Below are 21,151 nucleotides of genomic sequence, written 5' to 3' on the forward strand. Positions count from 1 at the left end.
CCAAAACCATGATGGTGTCTTTCACCAAACCAAAATCATGTGATCTCTTTAACCCCCCTTCAAAAAATTCTGTCACTAATTTCTACCTAGAAAATTCTGGTGCTTGTGTTCTCTCCCAAAAATATCTAATTTTTCTATTCCAAAATCATATTTTTTCAATCTTCTAGATAAAATCTAGTTCTCCCATCTAATGCACGTAGTTATTCCCACTAAATCTGATAGTATTCATTCATCTCTCATGGTGCATGTTGATGCTTCGAAAATCCTCCAAACGGCTGCCCTATCTATCGTTTCTTGAATTCTCTTCTTAAATCAGAATACTTCTTCATTTCCCATATAGCAACCCCAGTTCCCATGGTCAACTTGCATCCCTTCCTCTATTATTCATATAAGCACTAGTAACAACGTTTCGAGCATCCAATATTTCATGAATATTCTGTTTCTTCATCTTTTGTATTTATCTAAGCATGGCATTTTCATGCTGGAGAGTGAGCAGTAGCGGCGATAGTGGATGTGGATTGGAAGCGAAATTGCGCCAGATCTTTTAACCAACTGTGGTGACGAGAAAATTAGGGATAGGTTCTTTTTGTTCCTTTTCAAAGTCTTACCAATTTCAAATTTCTCTTTCCTCCGTTGGTAGATTTTCCTATAAAAACATCAAATTATTAAATTAAATAAATGAATAAAAAAATAAAAAATAGAGAATGATAAAATAATAATAATAATAATAATAATAATAAATAACTAAATAAATAAAAGTGATTGATAACAACAAAGATAAAATAAATAAATAAAAATATAATAAATGATTAAATAAAAGTGATTGATAATAATAATAAAAATAAAAATAAATAAGTAAATGAGATAAATTAGTCATGCAATCATACAAGTCACGCTAAGAATGTCTCATGGGCCAAGTGTGCTTAAGAGGGCCTAAGTGAACTTAGATGGACCTAAGGTGTCTAAATGGGCCTAAGATGGTGCCTAATGGGCCGAGTATACCTATATGGGCCTAGGGTGAGACTAGGTGGGTCTAACCGAGTATAACCTAAAATGCGCCTAAGTGAAACCTAATCTAAACTTGAAGGACAACGAAGGTCATAATGTGGAGTCGGATAAACCCTTCAACCAAAGTCTCCAAAGTGGCTTAGAAAAGATAAGTTACATGAGTAGTAATGGGCCATCAAAGAACTATTGTGGAGCATTGGAAGTGAACTTAAAGACATGTGCTAAATGGAAAAAATTGAGGGTCTACAAATCTCTTTTCATCATAGAGATTCTTAAAATTCTCAAATGGATACACATACCTAGGGTCTATTTTAAGTGTTTCAATTCTTTTTTATTATCAACCACATTCATAAAATGTCTAAGGCAATCCCATGCCTTCAACTTATGGGAGATCAAATAGACATAACAAAAGCACATATAGTCATTTAAAATGTGATGAAGTAGTAGACACCATGCCTTGCCCTTATATTTTATCAGAGCATGTTAGCTATGAAGGAAAAAATGCCCTAGTGGTTTTTCCAAATGGCTTTCTTATTAGCTTTCCTCCCAAACAAGGCTCACAACGGGGTGAGTCAATTTCAATGAGCTGGCCTAATGGGCTTTCTCTAGCTACTATGTTCATCTTGTCTTACCCAAGGAGGAAAAAGTCGGAAAATATCGGCGAAATATCGCCGATATATCGCGTGTCGACAGGTAGTGAAACGACATATGGAGGAGATAAGTCGGTGGGGCGATTTTTCGCTAAAAATCGCCAAAAAATCGGCGATATATTGCTGATATATCGGCGATTGGCGATAAATCGGCGATTTATTCAAAAAATCGCCTGAGAATCCCTTTTATCGCCGATTTTTTGGCAATTTTTGGCGAAAAATCGCCCCTCTCTCTCCAGCATGATCTAACGGCCCAGATCACGCCCGTGTTGATCCAATGCCCAGATTTGAATCCCAACGTTAACAAAGAGATCCAACAGCCAGATTGCTTCCAAATTGTGATCCAACGGCCAAAAATAATTTTGAACAGTAACTTAAGGTTCCAACGGCTATTTTGACCCAAATTTCATCTATAAATAGCCAATTTCGCATCAATTTCATCCATTTTTGCTTTGATTCTTCATTTGCTCTCTTATTACTCTAATTTTTTCCAAGGTTGCTCAATTATTCAATCATTTTAAGGTATGTTTGTTTGAAATTATAATTAATTTTATTTGCAATAATTAATTCATGTATTTTTAATTAATTAGTATGTTTACATTCAATTGTAATTAATTTGTATATTTTTATTGAATTAATTTAGGATATGATATATTTATTTTAAATGATTATTTGTGATTTAGATTCACATTTAGAATTACATTAAACTAGTTAACTTAGCTAAATTATTTAATTAATTTAATTAATATAGTAAATTATGTAATTAATTTAATTAACATGATTAATTATGGAATATTAAATATGCTAAATTTCTTTTTTATCACGATTTATTTTCATATTCAATTATGATTAATTTCAATATTTAGTAAATTTGTCATAGAATTACATTTAGATTTAAAAAATTAACTTAGCTAAATTATTTAATTAGTTAAATTAACATGTACTACTATATATGGAATATTAAATATGCTCAAATTTTTATATTATCGTGATTTATTTTCATATTCAATTATGATTAATTTCAATAATTAGTAAATTTGTCATAAAATTACATTTAGATTTAAAAAATTAACTTAGCTAAATTATTAATTAGTTAAATTAACATGAATACTATATATGGAATATTAAATATGCTCAATTTTTATATTATCGCGATTTATTTTCATATTCAATTATGATTAATTTCAATATTTAGTAAATTTGTTATAAAATTACATTTAGATTTAAAAAATTAACTTAGCTAAATTATTTAATTAGTTAAATTAACATGAACTACTATATATGGAATATTAAATATGCTCAATTTTTTATATTATCGCGATTTATTTTCATATTCAATTATGATTAATTTCAATATTTAGTAAATTGTCATAAAATTACATTTAGATTTAAAAATTAACTTAGCTAAATTATTTAATTAGTTAAATTAACATGAACTACTATATATGGAATATTAAATATGCTCAATTTTTTATATTATTGCGATTTACTTTCATATTCAATTATGATTAATTTCAATATTTAGTAAATTTGTTATAAAATTACATTTAGATTTAAAAAATTAACTTAGCTAAATTATTTAATTAGTTAAATTAACATGAACAACTATATATGGAATATTAAATATGCTCAATTTTTTATATTATTGCGATTTATTTTCATATTCAATTATGATTAATTTCAATAATTAGTAAATTTATCATAAAATTACATTTATATTTAAAAAATTAACTTAGCTAAATTATTTAATTAGTTAAATTAACATGAACTACTATATATGGAATATTAAATATGCTCAATTTTTTATATTATCGCGATTTATTTTCATATTCAATTATGATTAATTTCAATATTTAGTAAATTTGTCATAAAATTACATTTAGATTTAAAAAATTAACTTAGCTAAATTATTAATTAGTTAAATTAACATGAACTACTATATATGGAATATTAAATATGCTCAAATTTTATATTATCGTGATTTATTTTCATATCAATTATGATTAATTTCAATATTTAGTAAATTGTTATAAAATTACATTTAGATTTAAAAATTAACTTAGCTAAATTATTTAATTAGTTAAATTAACATGAACTACTATATATGGAATATTAAATGCTCAATTTTTATATTATCGCGATTTATTTTCATATTCAATTATGATTAATTTTAATATTAGTAAATTTGTCATAGAATTACATTTAGATTTAAAAAATTAACTTAGCTAAATTATTTAATAGTTAAATTAACATGAACTACTATATATGGAATATTAAATATGCTCAATTTTTTATATTATTGCGATTACTTTCATATTCAATTATGATTAATTTCAATATTTAGTAAATTTGTTATAAAATTACATTTAGATTTAAAAAATTAACTTAGCTAAATTATTTAATTAGTTAAATTAACATGAACTACTATATATGGAATATTAAATATGCTCAATTTTTTATATTATCGCGATTTATTTTCATATTCAATTATGATTAATTTCAATAATTAGTAAATTTGTCATAAAATTACATTTAGATTTAAAAAATTAACTCAGCTAAATTATTTAATTAGTTAAATTAACATGAACTACTATATATGCAATATTAAATATGCTCAATTTTTTATATTATTGCGATTTATTTTCATATTCAATTATGATTAATTTCAATAATTAGTAATTTATCATAAAATTACATTTATATTTAAAAATTAACTTAGCTAAATTATTTAATTAGTTAAATTAACATGAACTACTATATATGAATATTAATATGCTCAATTTTTTATATTATCGCGATTTATTTTCATATTCAATTATGATTAATTTCAATATTTAGTAAATTTTCATAAATTACATTTAGATTTAAAAAATTAACTTAGCTAAATTATTTAATTAGTTAAATTAACATGAACTACTATATATGGAATATTTAATATGCTCAATTTTTTATATTATCGCGATTTATTTTCATATTCAATTATGATTAATTTCAATATTTAGTAAATTTGTCATAGAATAGAATTATATTTACATTTAAAACATTAACTTAGCTAAATTATTTAATTAGTTTAATTAACATAAATTTAAATTTAAGTGTATTTTTCTTGCAATAGATTTAGCATGGCTAGTGAAGGTGGTTCTGCCGTGCTAGGGCGAGATCCGGCTTGGAAGTATTGTTCACCAATTGAGGGTAACCAAAATGGAACAATTTGTAATTTTTGTAGGTTGGTAATGAAAAGTGGAGGCATCATGCGATTCAAGTCTCATTTAATGCATAAGGACCCGCATAACAACACCAAAAAGTGTCCAAGAGTGCCGTCCGAAGTGAAAGAAGAGATACGATTGTTGGTGCATGACAAACAAAAAGCAAAAGCAAAGAAAAATGCTGATATTGAAGACATTCGTAGTCAATTACATGGCACAATGGGGACGCACCATACACATTTGGTAAACGAAGATGATGATGATGAAGATGCTGAGGATGAAGATGTGTATATCTATCCAACAGATATGCACCCAGATGAGTGAAATGCATATCGATCTGCAGTTCGTGCCTTGAAAGCATCTAATTGGGAACGTGAACAACATGAGAATATTATAGGAAGCAAACGCAAATCAAGAGAGTCTTCTACTGGTATACTGTCGACGATGCGAAAATCACAGAGTATGCGACATTCGCATCATTCACCTCCTATTGCTCCTTCGCTTTACAAGTCTTCTGCAGCAAGACAAAAAAATATCAAAGATATATTCAAGGGTGGTGCAATTAAAGAAACGATGGGACGTTTAATCAACAAATTCTTCATTTATGAGAGTGTCGCACTCGCAAAATCAAAGTCTCATCACTTCAAGAATATGATTATTGGTGCATAACAAGCAGGTAATTACTAATTTATCAAATGTTATATTGTGTTATACTTTTAGTAAGTATAGTATTTTGTGACATGTTTTACATATGAAGTGCAGGAATGGGAATCGAACCTCCATCTCCATATGAAATAAAGAACAAATACTTGGAAATGGAGTACAAAGAAATGGAAGCTTATGTGAACCAACAATGGGAAAAATGGAAGACATATGGGTGCACAATAATGTCAGATGGATGGACAAGGCCCACGAAATTAAGTATTATTAATTTCATGGTTTATTCTAAAGGGACCACAGTGTTTCTTAAGTCAGTCGATGCATCGAACTATATCAAAGACCACAAGTATATATATGAGCTTTTGAAGACTATTATCAAAGAAGTCGGTAAGGAAAATGTGGTCCAAATTATCACAGATAATGGGTCGGCATTCATGAAAGCAGGGAAACAATTGATGAAGAAGTATAACTTGTATTGGACTCCGTGTGCGGCGCACTGCATCAACTTAATCTTTGAAAACACCGCTAAAAGACCTAGTGTTATCGAGGTGATAAACAATGCTCGCAAGATAACTAACTTCATTTACAATCATGGTTGGTTACTAGCACAAATGAGAAAGTATTGTGGTGGAGACATTGTTCGACCAGGAGCTACAAGGTTTGCTACCAATTATATTGCTCTTGACAGTCTTCTAAAACAAATGGTTGATTTGAAAAAATTGTTTATGAGTGATGAATGGGCATAACACAAACTCAGTTGAACAAAACTTGGACGAGAATTGGAGCAATTATTGTTTGACCATACGTATTGGGATAGATTGACAAATATAGTTTCATTATATGAGCCATTATACGTGGTGCTTCGACTTGTGGATTCTGAAGTTGTTCCCACAATGCCATTTGTGTACGAGCTTATGCACGTGATAAAAGAGAACCTTATTCGTCAAGGAACTGGAGATTGGATGTTCAAAATAATATAAGATCATTGGGAGAAAACACTAAAACATCCACTTCATGCAGCAGGTACTTAAATACTACATATCTTTATAAGTTTTTACTTTGTATTTAAGTTTCTTTAAAAAAAAAATACTAACTCTACTAAATTTTATTGTAGCATACTTCTTGAATCCAAAATTTCAATATAGGCGTGGAGTTGGTAGTGATCCGGAACTACTTCAAGCTGTCCATGATGTTTTTGCAAAATTAAATCCAACTACTGAATCGTTTGATCAATTTGGAAATGAGGTGAATAAAAAATTGTTATTTTTTTTCAATAAAACAATAATTTCATTCATCAATTTATTCGAACGTTTACTAACAAATTAAATGTTGAATACATAGTTTGTACTTTTTCGAGATGCAAAAAGAGGATTCGGTGATCGAGCGGCAATTGCATCAAGGTCAACCATGGTGCCCGGTGAGTATTTATAGGAAAAAATTGATTATTATTATTGTAAATTCACCACATAAGTATTTATATGATTATCAAATTCGTTGCAGCTGAATGGTGCTTTATGTATGGGAATCAAACACCTACATTGAGAAAGTTAGCCATCAAACTTCTCTCACAAACTGCGTCATCTTTTGCATGTGAGAGAAATTGGAGCACGTTTGCTCTCATCCACACAAAGCAACGAAATCGTTTGGCTTACCCTCGATTGGAGCAATTAGTGTTTTATTACTATAATATGAGGCTAAAGTTACGTGATATGGAGGCAGAAAATGATCGAGTTGCTGAAAAATATTACCTTGATCTTCTTGACATTTCAGCCGAGGTGGGTGAAGAAGAAGATAATCAGTTGTTCCAGTGGGTTAGGCCTATACACTTGGATGACGAAGTTGGAAATCCTGATCCACAAATTGCCGCTCATGCTCGAGAATTTGGAGTTAATGTTGAACGTGTGTTGTCCGAAGAAGTTCACTTTAAAAGTTTTAGCAAAGATACTGATGATTCACTTCATGCGGCATTGCATTCCCACCAAGAGATTGACTCCACAAGTGTTGGCCATAGTAGTAGACCTAGTGCTGCAGGTACTTCTACTTCTGGTTACGATGGTTCAAGAGGTGGACCTGATGATGGAGGTGATAATGGGGGAGGAGATATTGATGAACGTCGACATAGTCAATATCCAATCAGCCAATTTACTTGTGAAAATGATTTCACACATTGTACACAGGATGAAGACCATGGCTCTAGAAGAGCTGGTCCAGACATAGGAGCTATTGGGAGGCCTTATAGAGGAAGAGAACGAATGATGGAACCATATAACGAGGAGTTACTTTCAGGGAGTTTTGAATCTATGAGTATAGGGACTCAATTTAGTGACTCCTCGAATGAGGCTAACGTCTACCCTCCTCATGTGATGAGTTATGGTCAACCTTCAAGTTCAACAAATGAAGAGTATGGTATGTCGCGTTATTCCCCTTCCAGAAAAATACCATACCAAATTCCATATCAGATGGAAGAAGGATTTGGCGTTAACACATGGGTGAACTTTGAGTATCATATCCATGTGGAGGCAGTAGGCAGGACTCAAGAGATATATGCATGGCATGTTAGAATTTATAACCAATATTATCGAGGCTCATTGAGTTGGTACCAATATTGTCTCCAACAGCAAGCCGGGATTCCTTCATCTATCAATCCCATTGAACCACATCGATTCTCATTTTGGTACTAAAGGGACATTGCAATGTAATGTGTACAAATTATTGTTATTTAATGAAATGAAGTATTTTATGTGACTTTATAATGAGAACAATTACGAAATTAACATTTCTTATAGATCGACATGATATAATTACATCTAATATCGCAAATTATATCATATGTATATCAAATTTTTCAATAAAACAACTTTAAAATGTCTATTATACTTCTAATTATATTATTATGAGGTTTTTCTTGCATTTCCATGAGTTTTTAACAATTTTAAGCCTACCGATATTTTTTCCAGAATATCCGCTGATATATCTCCGATATATCTGTAAAATCGAAGTACCGATATATCCGTGATTACCGATATTTTCATTCTTGGTCTTACCCACTATGACAAATGTAACATGCCATTTCACATAGTCCATAGTAAAAGTTATAAAAGAAGTCTAAATCAATGTTTCAAAATCGAATCTGTCATTGAATTTAAAATGTAACAAAGCCACAGTTGATTGATTGAATCGGTGATTTAATCGCGATCGAATAGTGGTTTAACCATGATCAAACCATGACGTCAACACAATATTATAAATATATAATTTATATATTATGGAATTTCAAATAATTATAAAAATTAAAATAAATAAGTAAATAAAGTTAAAAATCTTTTGAACTTTTATTTTTCACTTTAATAGATTAAATTACAACAAGGATAAAATGTATATATACTAAATTTGTTAAATTCATTAAATAATATTTGTTTATAGTATCTATGATTTACAATTAAGAAGATACATCCTAGAATGAAATTAAATTTTATTAATATATTGTAATATTCTATCGTATTAAAAAAATGATTTAGTTTATTTTACTATAGGATATTTGTTTTTATTTATTTATTAAAAATGATAATATATAAAAATAGGGATAATCGATTAAAATGGATAAAATTCCCTCAATATTGTAAAACTAACCCCCCCCCCCCCCCCCCCCACCCCACCCTACCCTCCCACTTATTTAAGTCTCAAAAATGACCCAACTCGGATAAAAATACCCCTCAACTATCTCTTCAGCCCATTTTCCCTCCAATTCCAATTTTCCCCTATGCTACGTCCATTCCTTACCCTACAAACCCATTTGTTCCATTTGTTGACCTGCAAGAAAGAAGTCATGAAAGACTTTTTTGTTTATTGCAAGAGAACAAAAAGACAACACAAGGAAAAAACAGAAAGTAAGTTTCACTATTTCTTTCTTTGATTTTAGTTTTTCGAACTGTACATATGAACCTTCATCCATGAAATGAAAATAAACCCTAAGTGTCTTATTTTGGTCCATTTTATTTTATTTTTTAAATTAAACCCTATTTTTCATCTTTCTGATATTGTGTGTTGATTCAATTTATGAAAATGGCGGAAGAATAAAATTTGCTGATGAAAAATACAAAACGAAAGAGGTATAAAATTTTGGGAAAAAACAGGAAGTGAAACAAAGCAAGGTTTTAAAACCTCGTTATCGTCATCAGAAAATGAGAAGAAATCAATTGATTCAGTAAGCATTAATTTTCTACTTGAAATTTTGGTTTTTAATTTTTTTTTAATTTATCCCTTTTCATTGATTATCTAATTGAATAAAACTTTTATGGAATTGAAGTTGAAAATTTTCTTAGTGAGGTTATAGTCCAAGGTTTAAAGTAATATTTGAATGATTAGAAAAAACTAAACTTAACTACTATCAAGTTCACCATCAAAAGGTTTTGAAATTTTGTGTAATGAATTTATTTGTTATGAATTTATAACGTATTTGAATATAATTTTTATGAAATTATTTTATCTAAATATTTAGAATTTTAATTTAATTATATATGTTAAGAAAAAACTGAACTTAACTGCTATCAAGTTCATTGTCAATAGGTTCCAATTTCAAAATGGTTTTGTTTTGTTTCAAATTTCAATAAACATTATAATAATGTCTGCATTTTTTTTAGCTGCAACATAGTAAAATATAATAGCTTCAATTGCATTAGTAAAATAATATCTTTAGAATATTAGCATTTGACATGACATCCTTAAATAATATGAAAATAAAGTCTATGTTAAGAAGTAATACGAAACGATGGATTTAATATAGTTGGATAAGTTTGGTAATATAATTTTGCTCAATTTATATTGATATTTTTACAATTTGTTATTATCTTGCAGATTGACATTCCTCCTCCTCTCCTATCTTTTATATCTAAAATACCTAAAGAGGAGTACTTTCCTGGAAAAATTGCATGTTTGTCTCACTTGGTAGCCATTGAAAATATTAAGAAGAAATTGATTGAACCACAATTGGAGATGTTTAGAAAATCATGTTTTGGTCATTTTTTACTCATTCCCGAACTTAGATTTTCAACCCAAATTATTCATCAATTGTTGTTACATCAATGTGAAACCAAAAAAGACAATGAAATATGGATTTTATTAAAGTCAAAGGGCTTAAGATTTAGTAAAGAAGAGTTTGCATTGATTATAGGCTTGAGTTTTGGTCATATTCCAAAATGTGACAAAAAATCATTACAAATAAGGGACACATACTTTAAAGGAGAAAACAAGGTGCGTAATGATGAGTTGGAGAAAGTTTTTCTTTCTTTAGGAGAGATTAAAAAAATAAAAAAGAATCTGAAGATGAAAAGGTGATAAAGTTGGCACTTTTGTATTTTTTTAGAGCATGTTTTATTTGGGAAAGAAAGGAAAAATTTAATAGACATGGAATGGGTTATTTTGGTTGATAATTTGGAGGCTTTTAACAAGTATCCATGGGGGGATTTGTTATGAGAGGACATTATTTGGTTTGCAAAGAGTTTTGGAGAACCGGGTATCCAAATACCAAGATAAGAAGAAAGCAAAGGGAGAAGTTGCAATTAAAGCATATAGTCTTGTTGGATTTCCATATGCCTTCCAGGTTTGGGCATACAAGGCTATTCCACTTATTAGATTGAAATATGTCACTCGTGTATCTGAGATCTATCCTCGAATATTAAATTGGAGTGCAACAAGTGCTCAAAGGTCTACTGAGGTTGAAAAGATCTTTCTAGAGCCTAATGTAAGTAATTTTTTACCTTTAAATTTTAAGAATGCAAATATAAATATTATTGTATTATTGTTTATTAATAATTATATTTGATTTGGATTTTGTAGTTAACTTTTCATTCGCTCATAACACCCACTTTAGAGGAGCAACAACAAGACTATTACAAGCATGTAGATAAATAAGGAGTTTCAGTAGAAATGTTGCACCAATCAAATGCCTCACAAAATGCCAAGAAGGATGACTTAAGGCATGAAAATATCTCATATGACACTGTTACATATGTTGTTGCTGTTACTGCTGCAATGATAGAAGAAACAACAAATGATGTAGTTACCCCATCAATAGAGGTAACTTAACCTAAACTTAGCCATCATAAATAATGCATGCATGTTTTTTTTTGTACTTTATTTAATACAAGATGTTCACTCCATAATTAACATGTGGAACCTAAACTTAACTAGTGTTAAGTTCATTATAAATAAACTTATAGGAAGTTAAGTTTATAGGGATCATGAAAAAACCTAAATTTAACAAGTGTGTTATTTCAAAGTGAACAAACTTGTCATAATATATATATATATATATATATATATATATATTTAAATGTTGTAAGTGTTAAATTTTTATTTCATTTATGTTCAATATGTGCAGAAATTATGAATGAAGTTTGTGAAATTCAAACAAAGCTTAGAGTTAAATTTCAATCATCTAAAGAAAGAAATTGAAGGATTCAACTTGAAGATGGATGAATTGAAACAACTTTTATTAGAAGTTGGTGACATGTTTACTTGTTTATATTTTCCAATAGTTCAATGTTTCAATATTTGTGTTTTCTCATATTTATTATTATTGGGTGGTGTATGCAATTTCAGGTTAAGAGTTTGAATGTGGAATATGTTATGCATGACACTAGATTCAAAAAATCTAGTACAAAGGAAAATGACAACAATATGGGCTTTGATTTCTAGACTGGAATTTTTTAGGGTGTTATAGATGATGAAGTGGAGAGGAATGACATTCCCATAGATGTGAACATTGGCATGGAAGCTTCTAAAAACCTTCAGCTTGCAGAAAAACAGATGACTAAAGAGTTGAAAGGTGATTACTCTAATGATGATCCATTTATTGATATTGCCAAGTTGTTTGGTATCCCAACTATGTCGGGCGAGTTTTCAGTATATGTCATACCTCACCATTTTTAAGCGAAGACTTGAGATTAAAAAATCTTATATCTTGCAGCACCCTTTTACAGATCCCACCAAGAGAAAGAAACTAAGAAAAGAGATTGAGGAACCATTAACTTTATTTGATCCTTTGCGTCCAACCTCTGAAGAAACATTAGAGTCATTTCGAAAGTGGATGAGTGATGACCAAGGGTTAGTTGTATACATCCATACTTGTAAATTTGTGTTCTTCACAAGTTATAAAATTACTATTGTTTTTTTCTACTTTGATGTCAAAGGTCCACAATTGACATTGACTATATGCATATAGATATAAAAAAAATGGTTTCAATCACTGTCTAATCATGGTTCATGGCATGCTGACACGGTTTGTAAATGATGCATTTTGTTTTTATTTTTATTTATTATTATGTTCATCTTACAACCAAATAATATAACTAATTTACTTTATTGTAATTGTTAGCATATTGATGTTGTCTTTTTCTTTTTTTCGGAAGCGACGAATAGAAAATCCTCATATTTTTTCCCAAAAGTTTACCACAAGGGATACTATGTTTTGGGTATGTGTAGTTTGAATTTTAGTTATCATTTTTAATTTTTTTATAATAATGAATCTTATGATCTTGGTTATTTATTTATGTATGTTAACTTTATTCTATGAAGCAAAATGCCCAAGTAAGATAGATTAAGCATGGAAATAAATGGAACAAATTCAAATTAAAAGAGAATGACATTCTTATTGATTATGCCAATGGTTCGCAGCCTCTTTATTATGTCAAATGGCATGATGTTGACATTGTGTATGTCCCCATCAATGTTTGGGCTAGTCACTGGGTATTAGGAGTTGTCCACCTTCGTCGAAGGATTATATATGTATGACTCATTGATGGACATCAATAATAATGCAAGATTGCAAGTTGCCATTAAACCATTAGCCAAATTGTTGCTACATATATTGAATGCCATAACATATTATGGGTTTCATGGTGACACAAAAGTTAACTACCGGGAATGAGAAATTGAACAGCTATAAGATATTCCTCAACAGAAAAATGAGTAAATGATCTTAAATTTACTTTCATATCTTATACACTTGATCCTTAATAATAGCACTAACATTGATTATTTATGTACCATGCAGTGGTGATTGTGGCATATTTGTTATCAAATATGTTGAATACTTAATGCACAACCATCTATTGAAGACATTATCAAGTGCTCGAATGAATTCATGTTGATATTTCACATTTTGATCATGTAGTTGGATGGTTTGTTCTATGTAATTGGATAACTTGATATATGTAGTTATACATTTTGATAAATGTAGTTGGACAACTTGATATATGTACTTGGATATTTTGATGAATGTAGTTCGATAGTTATGTATACAATTGACCTTTTAAACTAAACTTAACTATTGTCAAGTTGTTTTGTGTACAAACTTGAAAGTAGTTAAGTCCACAGTCTTAATAGAACACCTGAACTTAACTACTATCAAGTTAATTGTGAACAAACTTGAAAAATATTAAGTTAAAGTCTATTCCAGAATAAAAAATTTAATCTGAACTTAACAGGTATCAAGTTGATCTTGTATAAACTCATAGGAAGTTGTGTCTACAATTGCCATTTTAACCTGAACTTAACTATTGTCAAGTCATTTTATGAATAAAATTGAAGGTAGTTAAGTCCACAGTCTTTAGACAAAACCTAAACTTAACTATTGTCAAATTGTTTTATGTATAAACTTAAAGGTCGTTCAGTCTACTGTCCTCAAACAAAACCTAAACTTAACTATTGTTAAGTTGTTTTATATATAAACTTGAAGGTAGTTAAGTCCACAGTTTTCAGACAAAATCTAAACTTAACTATTGTCAAGTTGTTTTATGTACAAACTTGAAGGTAGTTAAGTTAATAGTCTTTAGACAAAACCTGAACTTAACTATTGTCAAGTTGTTTTATGTACAAACTTGAAGGTAGTTAAGTCAACAGTTTTTAGACAAAACCTGAACTTAACTATTGTCAAGTTGTTTTATGTAAAAACTTAAAGGTAGTTAAGTCCACAATCTTCAGACTAAACCTAAACTTAACTATTGTCAAGTTCCTTATTAATAAATGTGAGAACAGTTTAGTCCATAGTTTGAAAATAAACATGCAATTTTCATTCATACTTTATACATAACTCATCATAACATATATGTACAAAAGGAGCAAATATCTCCATTTCTATGGTATGCAAAATAAAGGGATCATTATTACAGTATTCATCTATGTGCTTATCCTATCACCTTATACAAAAAAGTAACTTACATTTCCGTTCACATGGGTACCAAAAAAACAAAAAGGCTCACTATTACAATTTTCATTCCATGTAAGTTCATAGACTGTCAAAGCTATCATGATATCAAGGGATTGGTCATTTGCATGTTTTTCAATTATGCCCATATTGACCACATTGACTACAACGAGATGTACACTTACCCTCTCCATCGGAAGAAATTCTTACTTTCCTTGGTCTTCCCGTTGGGCATCTCATTTTAGGTGATAACAAAACTTTGTTACAAATATGATAAGGTATTACCCAATCTATTTCATTTCCAGTTGGATAAATACACTCTGAATATGAAGATAACAATGTTTTAGTAGTAAAATACTGGGAGCACAAAGTGTAACATGAAATGTTGTAAAATCTACAAACAGCAATAGCATGTGCACATGGAATATGATCAAGATCGAATTGTCGACATGTGCATGAACGAGTGTCTAAATTCACTTAAGTACTAATGCCAGCATATTTAACATTACACTCCTTGGAGTTGATAGGTTCCACTAGATATGTTGTTGACATATTATACCTTGAATGAAGTTCTCCATCAGCCCACATGGTAAGTTCAGTTGACATTAACATTACTTGCTATTGATGAGTCATAAACCATTTTTGTAGTAAATTTCTCAATTCTTCAATCAATTGCAAAACCGGAAGATCTCTAGCATTTTTCAACACAACATTAAGGCTTTCAACGATCCCTGTCGTCATGATATTATATCTTTTTCCAGTAGAATATGAACGTGCCCATCTATCAACTCCTATATCCATCAAATATCATGCTACTCTTGGGTCAATCATCTCTAGTTGCCCAAATATAAAATTAAACTTTGAAACACAATAAGCATGGGTAGCATCATGGAACAACTTATGAATTGTAGGATTCTTGAACTTTGTCTTCAAATTTTGTCCAACGTGATAAGTGCAAACACCATGCCTCACATAGGGAAATACTTTATGTATTGCTTTCTCAATGATACCATGATGATCTAATATCACAAACAAATCATCAATGTGTCCAATTGCATCATGCAATTTTTGTAAAAACCACTCTCATAAGGCATCATTTTCTTAATCACCAATCCCAAAGGCTAAAAGCTATATCTAATTGTTGTCATCTTTACACACTGCAATAAATAAAGTCCCTAAGTACTTTGCTTTCAAAAATGTCCCATCATCTGAAACCACAGGCTTTATTGATGTGTGAAACCCAACAAGAGATGCATTAATTGACATAAAAAAGTATTTAAATTGATTATCATAATTAGTAACTATATCGGTAATGGTACCAAGATTATTTTGCTTTAAAACATAGCAATAGGATGGTAAAGTGTTATAAGACTCCTCAGGTGATCCCCTAATAAAACCTAAAGCAAGTTCTCTAGCTTTCCACGCCTTATCATAACTGATTTGAACGCCATACTACTTTCGAATGTCTACTACAATGTCTTTTGGTCAAAATTCAAAACCAACCCCTTGATATGTTTCTCTTAAACTCTTCCCAATCAACCAACTACTTGCATGTCAATTGTCACGAGACATCATATCTAACCGAAAGTGTGTGTTGAATAGTATTTCATTATTTGAAACATATTGGAAATCCCCAACTTGGTAGCACGAACTCGCCACTTGCATTCTTTACCAAAACATTCAAAAAAACAATAACTTAGTAGTGGATTTAGTTGTTTTGAACTCAAACTTCCTTTTGAGAGCCATCATATGCAACTTCCTTTGTAACTTTTTCTTACTTGAGTATATTTGGTGCTCTTCTAGATGGTCATCACTAATTCCACTAACTATAGGTTGTTGCATCATGTTTTGTCCTTCATTTGCTATACCTTCGATTATAGTGGGATTGTCATGTATGAAACCATCATTTGTATCAATCATGGTTAAGATTTCTGCACTCTAAGATGAACCAGTTCTGAATGAGCCAATTTGGGTCACTTGCTTATCATTAATAGGGTTAGTATCCATCCTATAATCCTCCACATTAATTGCAGTCTCATTTATGGTCCAATCATGAACGTTATACCCTTCAAGTGACTCATTTTGAAATCTTGGTCCATTTTCACCATCAATAGTAAGGGTTTCAACTGACTCACAATGAATGTGTCTACTTTTATGCATCAACATTGAGTCCCCATTCAATTCTTTATCAATCTTAGAAGACATGATATTCAGAATAAGAATTACAACTTGATTTCTGACTGTGATTATTAATTCTCTTTTCAATAGTGATGTACAATGGAACAGACAACTTACCATTTGTACAATTTAAACCAATAAAGAATTTCACATCCCCATTATCATTTAGTTGTATAGGACTTGTGGGTATGTTGGCATTGAATACATACTTCATTGAAAGAAAACAATTTGTTGGATCTAACTTCAGAATATGATGGACAACCCCTACTAACTCTTTATATGATATAGTTTTTGGGACCTCGATGCCTTTACCTTTACTTCCTTTGAAATAGAAAGCATTTCCATCTCGTACCCATTCTCCTTCATAGAAAAACATTATTCCTACTTCATCAACCACTGAAATAACAAAATAATTCAATTATTGGCATCAACATACAATATTAGAATATTTTTTAGTTACATCATAGCATTACCATCAATAAGTAGGTATTAATTTTAAAAAACGCATTCATTATTAAATACATATTATTTCATTACACATATTTATTTTTTTAATAAACAAAAAATAAATAATATTATTAATCGTCTTTACTACCTCAAATAATACCAATAATGCTATAGAAATACAATGTATATAGTTATTAAATAAATTCATATATTGTAAATCTCAACTATTTTAAACAATAAAAATATATTTATATACTAAAAGATTGGTTATGTTGTTATTCATTTAATGTTAAGGGTAATTTTCAAATGATTCAACTCAAATTGAGTATAATTAAATAAAATAACAATAATATAATGTTACTACAAAATAACTATATATAATCTTAACTTACGTCAAGTTCAACTTAACATACGTCAAGTTCAACTTAATATCAGTTAGGTTTTGGTATATAGCTAAAAAACATAACTTTATATATTATATCAAAACCCTATTAACACATATATTTACATCTATATAAAGAACACATATGCAAATAATACCAAAACCATCATAAAATTCCATAAGTTTTATTACTTACCATCATTTGATTTTTCCATATGGATAATGTTTCTCCACACTACACTTTTTAAGCTGATTGTTTCCTTCTTTTAACCCATTTTTTCATGGTTGTAAATGATATTAAAAAAATTATAACAATTTCAAACTTATTTAAATATTTACTACGTCTCATTAAATGTTTGAAAATATTCAATAAATAAAACATGAAAAAAAAAATATATGGAAAAAAAAATAAATGTACACTGTTTATCCAGTCATAATTTTAAGCATTGTTTATCCAACCACAACTTTAAGTGCTTTAAGTTGAAGAAATTTGAAAAGAAACTATGTGTGAAACTTGAAGAAATGTATTGAAAAGAGAGAAAAGGGAATAACAGGAGAAAATGAAAAAAATGAGAAAGTGGAAGAAAGAATAAAAATGAGGTAAAGGAAAGGAAATAAAATTAGAATGGGAAGGAAAAAGGAGTTGATGTAGCATAGGGGTATTTTTGTCCAAATTGGGTCATTTTGGAGGCTATTAAAAGTGAGGGGTTAGTTTTACAATATTGAGGGATTTTTGTCCCTTTTAATCAATTATCCCCAAAATATATTTAACAACACAATAAGATTGTAAGCAACAACCAGCCTAATGGTTGGCATTTGCATTTTGCATCCCCATTTATTGGGAACAAGTCAAGGGACGGGGAAAATTTGAATTTTCAATGCATGTTGCGGGCAGGAAATTGAATTTTTCTTATTTTTTATGTTTCAAAAATTAATTATAGTATTAATTAAATCTCTTTAAAAATCAATTAAAATAAAAATAAAATTGACTTTCATATTTCAAGCCTTCTAATAATTTCTAAATTTTCAAAAAATATTCTAGAATTTTTTTCCATGCATTCAATGTGATTAAAATGTTTTTTTATTCAATAAAAATAATTTAAAGATTAAATTTAAATTGGAGAAAATTACTCAAAAGAAAAATAGAGGATACCATGTGTCCTTTGATGCTAGTACTTGAGCAAAAGAAAAACAAGGATCCTATGTGTATTTCCTCCATATGATGCCAATACTCACAACAATGGTGCCACATGAGCAACCACTCAATTTTACAATCTAATAGTATTTATAAGAAAATTGGAAGGCCAAATCACTGTTATTAAGCCACTTGTGATCGTTGTGTAAAATCTAACTAGTCCTTCCTTGGTTGATCACCTCGAGGGGAGCTAAATTAAATAATGATCAATTTTAAACAAAATTTAATTCTAATGAGTGCAAATGACTAAAGCAATTGATACTAAATAATTAAATTGATAATAATTGAAGCAAAAATGAGAGAAGAGATATGCAAATACTATTTTATAGTGGTTTGGCTCAATCCTGACATATGTCCACTGTCCTCAACATGCAACCCAATGAAGCTTCCACTACTCACAATTCAAACTTGTAACTTGTATAATTGGATTATGGCTCCAATATAACCTTTAAAATTATTCCTTAAATGAATACTCTCACTTGAATGTCTCTCAAACTTTTCATATGAAAGAAACAATCAAAGTAATCCTATTTTACGAAATAAGCTCACAAAATGCAATAAAATGAACTCAATAAACACTTAATGAAAGTCCTTTTGTAGGGAAGCAATGACGAAAGAAATTCTCTCTCATAAATGCAAGTTGGAGTTTATATTTACAAGTAGGAATGATGGCTAAGCTTCCACAATACTTTATATACCCTTTAAACAAGATTTTGAGATGATTTGAACTCAAGCTTCACTTAAAAAGAATATATTCTTCCATATTTGAGAATTCAAGATCAATTTAAACAAGTTATGGATGAATTTAAAAACATTTAAGTACATGGAATGTTTAAAATAATCCTATTATACCATGAAAGGATTTTACATAGGGTTTTTAAGGATCGTTCCTATGATCAAGTCTTCATTGGTTTGATTTCGTCCATGCTTAGTACTTAATTAAATTTCTTAATACTGTTATCACTAAAACTTGATTAGGGGAAACCTTGGTTTAACACATTACATTGCATCGAGATTGAAATGGATGTTGAAATACCACTAAGAAGCATTTTTGGCTAGTTATATTATGTCTAGATCAAATCTAGTCATTGGATAGGAAGAAATAAACATTGTTCAATTTTGTCAAAAAATCTACGATTGATTGATGACTATAAGCGAGAAATTACTGAGAAAAATGAGAGAAAAGAAGAAGACAGAGATAGGAAACATTCTAAATAACAAATGAGCATTAGTCTCAAACTAATAGTCTATATATAATCAAGAACCAATCGATGAGCTACTGACACGTATGGGTCCATTCTCCTTGGGAGATGAAAACCATTAGTAGATTTCTGGTTATGATCCCCACAAGATAACATCTTAACCAGGGGAAAAATATCGAGATATTTCGGTGATATATTGCTGAAATATCGAGTATCGGAGCATCTCGACACGATATATGTTAGAGAAATATCGGTTCCACGATATTTTATCAATTTATCGTGAATTTCACCTATTTCTCGGGATTTATTGGCATTTTATCATTTTATCTTCAATATATCGCGATAAATTGGGCGGTCAAATGAGGATCAATGCGGTCAAACTTTTAAAAATGCCTCAGGATTTTTGTTGTGGGGCTCGAACCCCAGCCAAAAGGTTTGCCCCTTGATATATAATATGCACTAAATATATATGAAGTCAAATTCATCATATAAACATAATTTTTTTAAAATGTTTTAAAAAAAAATTAATTATAATTTTTTTTCATCTATTTGAATACCAAAAATATAAAAATTATCGTGATAATTTTCTTGATAGTGTTTTTAATATTATTAATATATTAATTAAGTATTAAAAATTATACATATATCATCATTTATTTTATATTATTTAATACAAGTAAATTAAATGACTTATAATTTTAATATTAAATATATTTTAAAATTAGACATATTATAATCGAATATCACAAATATTATTATAAATAATATTTGATATAATTTAATAATAAATATATACTTATAAAATTTATAGTTTTTTTTTATTAACACATACAATATTATTATCAAATATGATAAATCATATTATACATATATCAAATTATTTAACAAAACAATTTAAAAATATCATTATAATTCTAATTACATTTTTATAAAAATTTTCTTATATTTTTATAAATTTTGATCAATTTTAGACTTATCGATATTTTTTTCCAAAATATCCGTCGATATATCTATAAAA

Source organism: Vitis riparia, chromosome 1 (genome assembly GCF_004353265.1).
Source record: "Vitis riparia cultivar Riparia Gloire de Montpellier isolate 1030 chromosome 1, EGFV_Vit.rip_1.0, whole genome shotgun sequence".
Taxonomy (NCBI): domain Eukaryota; kingdom Viridiplantae; phylum Streptophyta; class Magnoliopsida; order Vitales; family Vitaceae; genus Vitis; species Vitis riparia.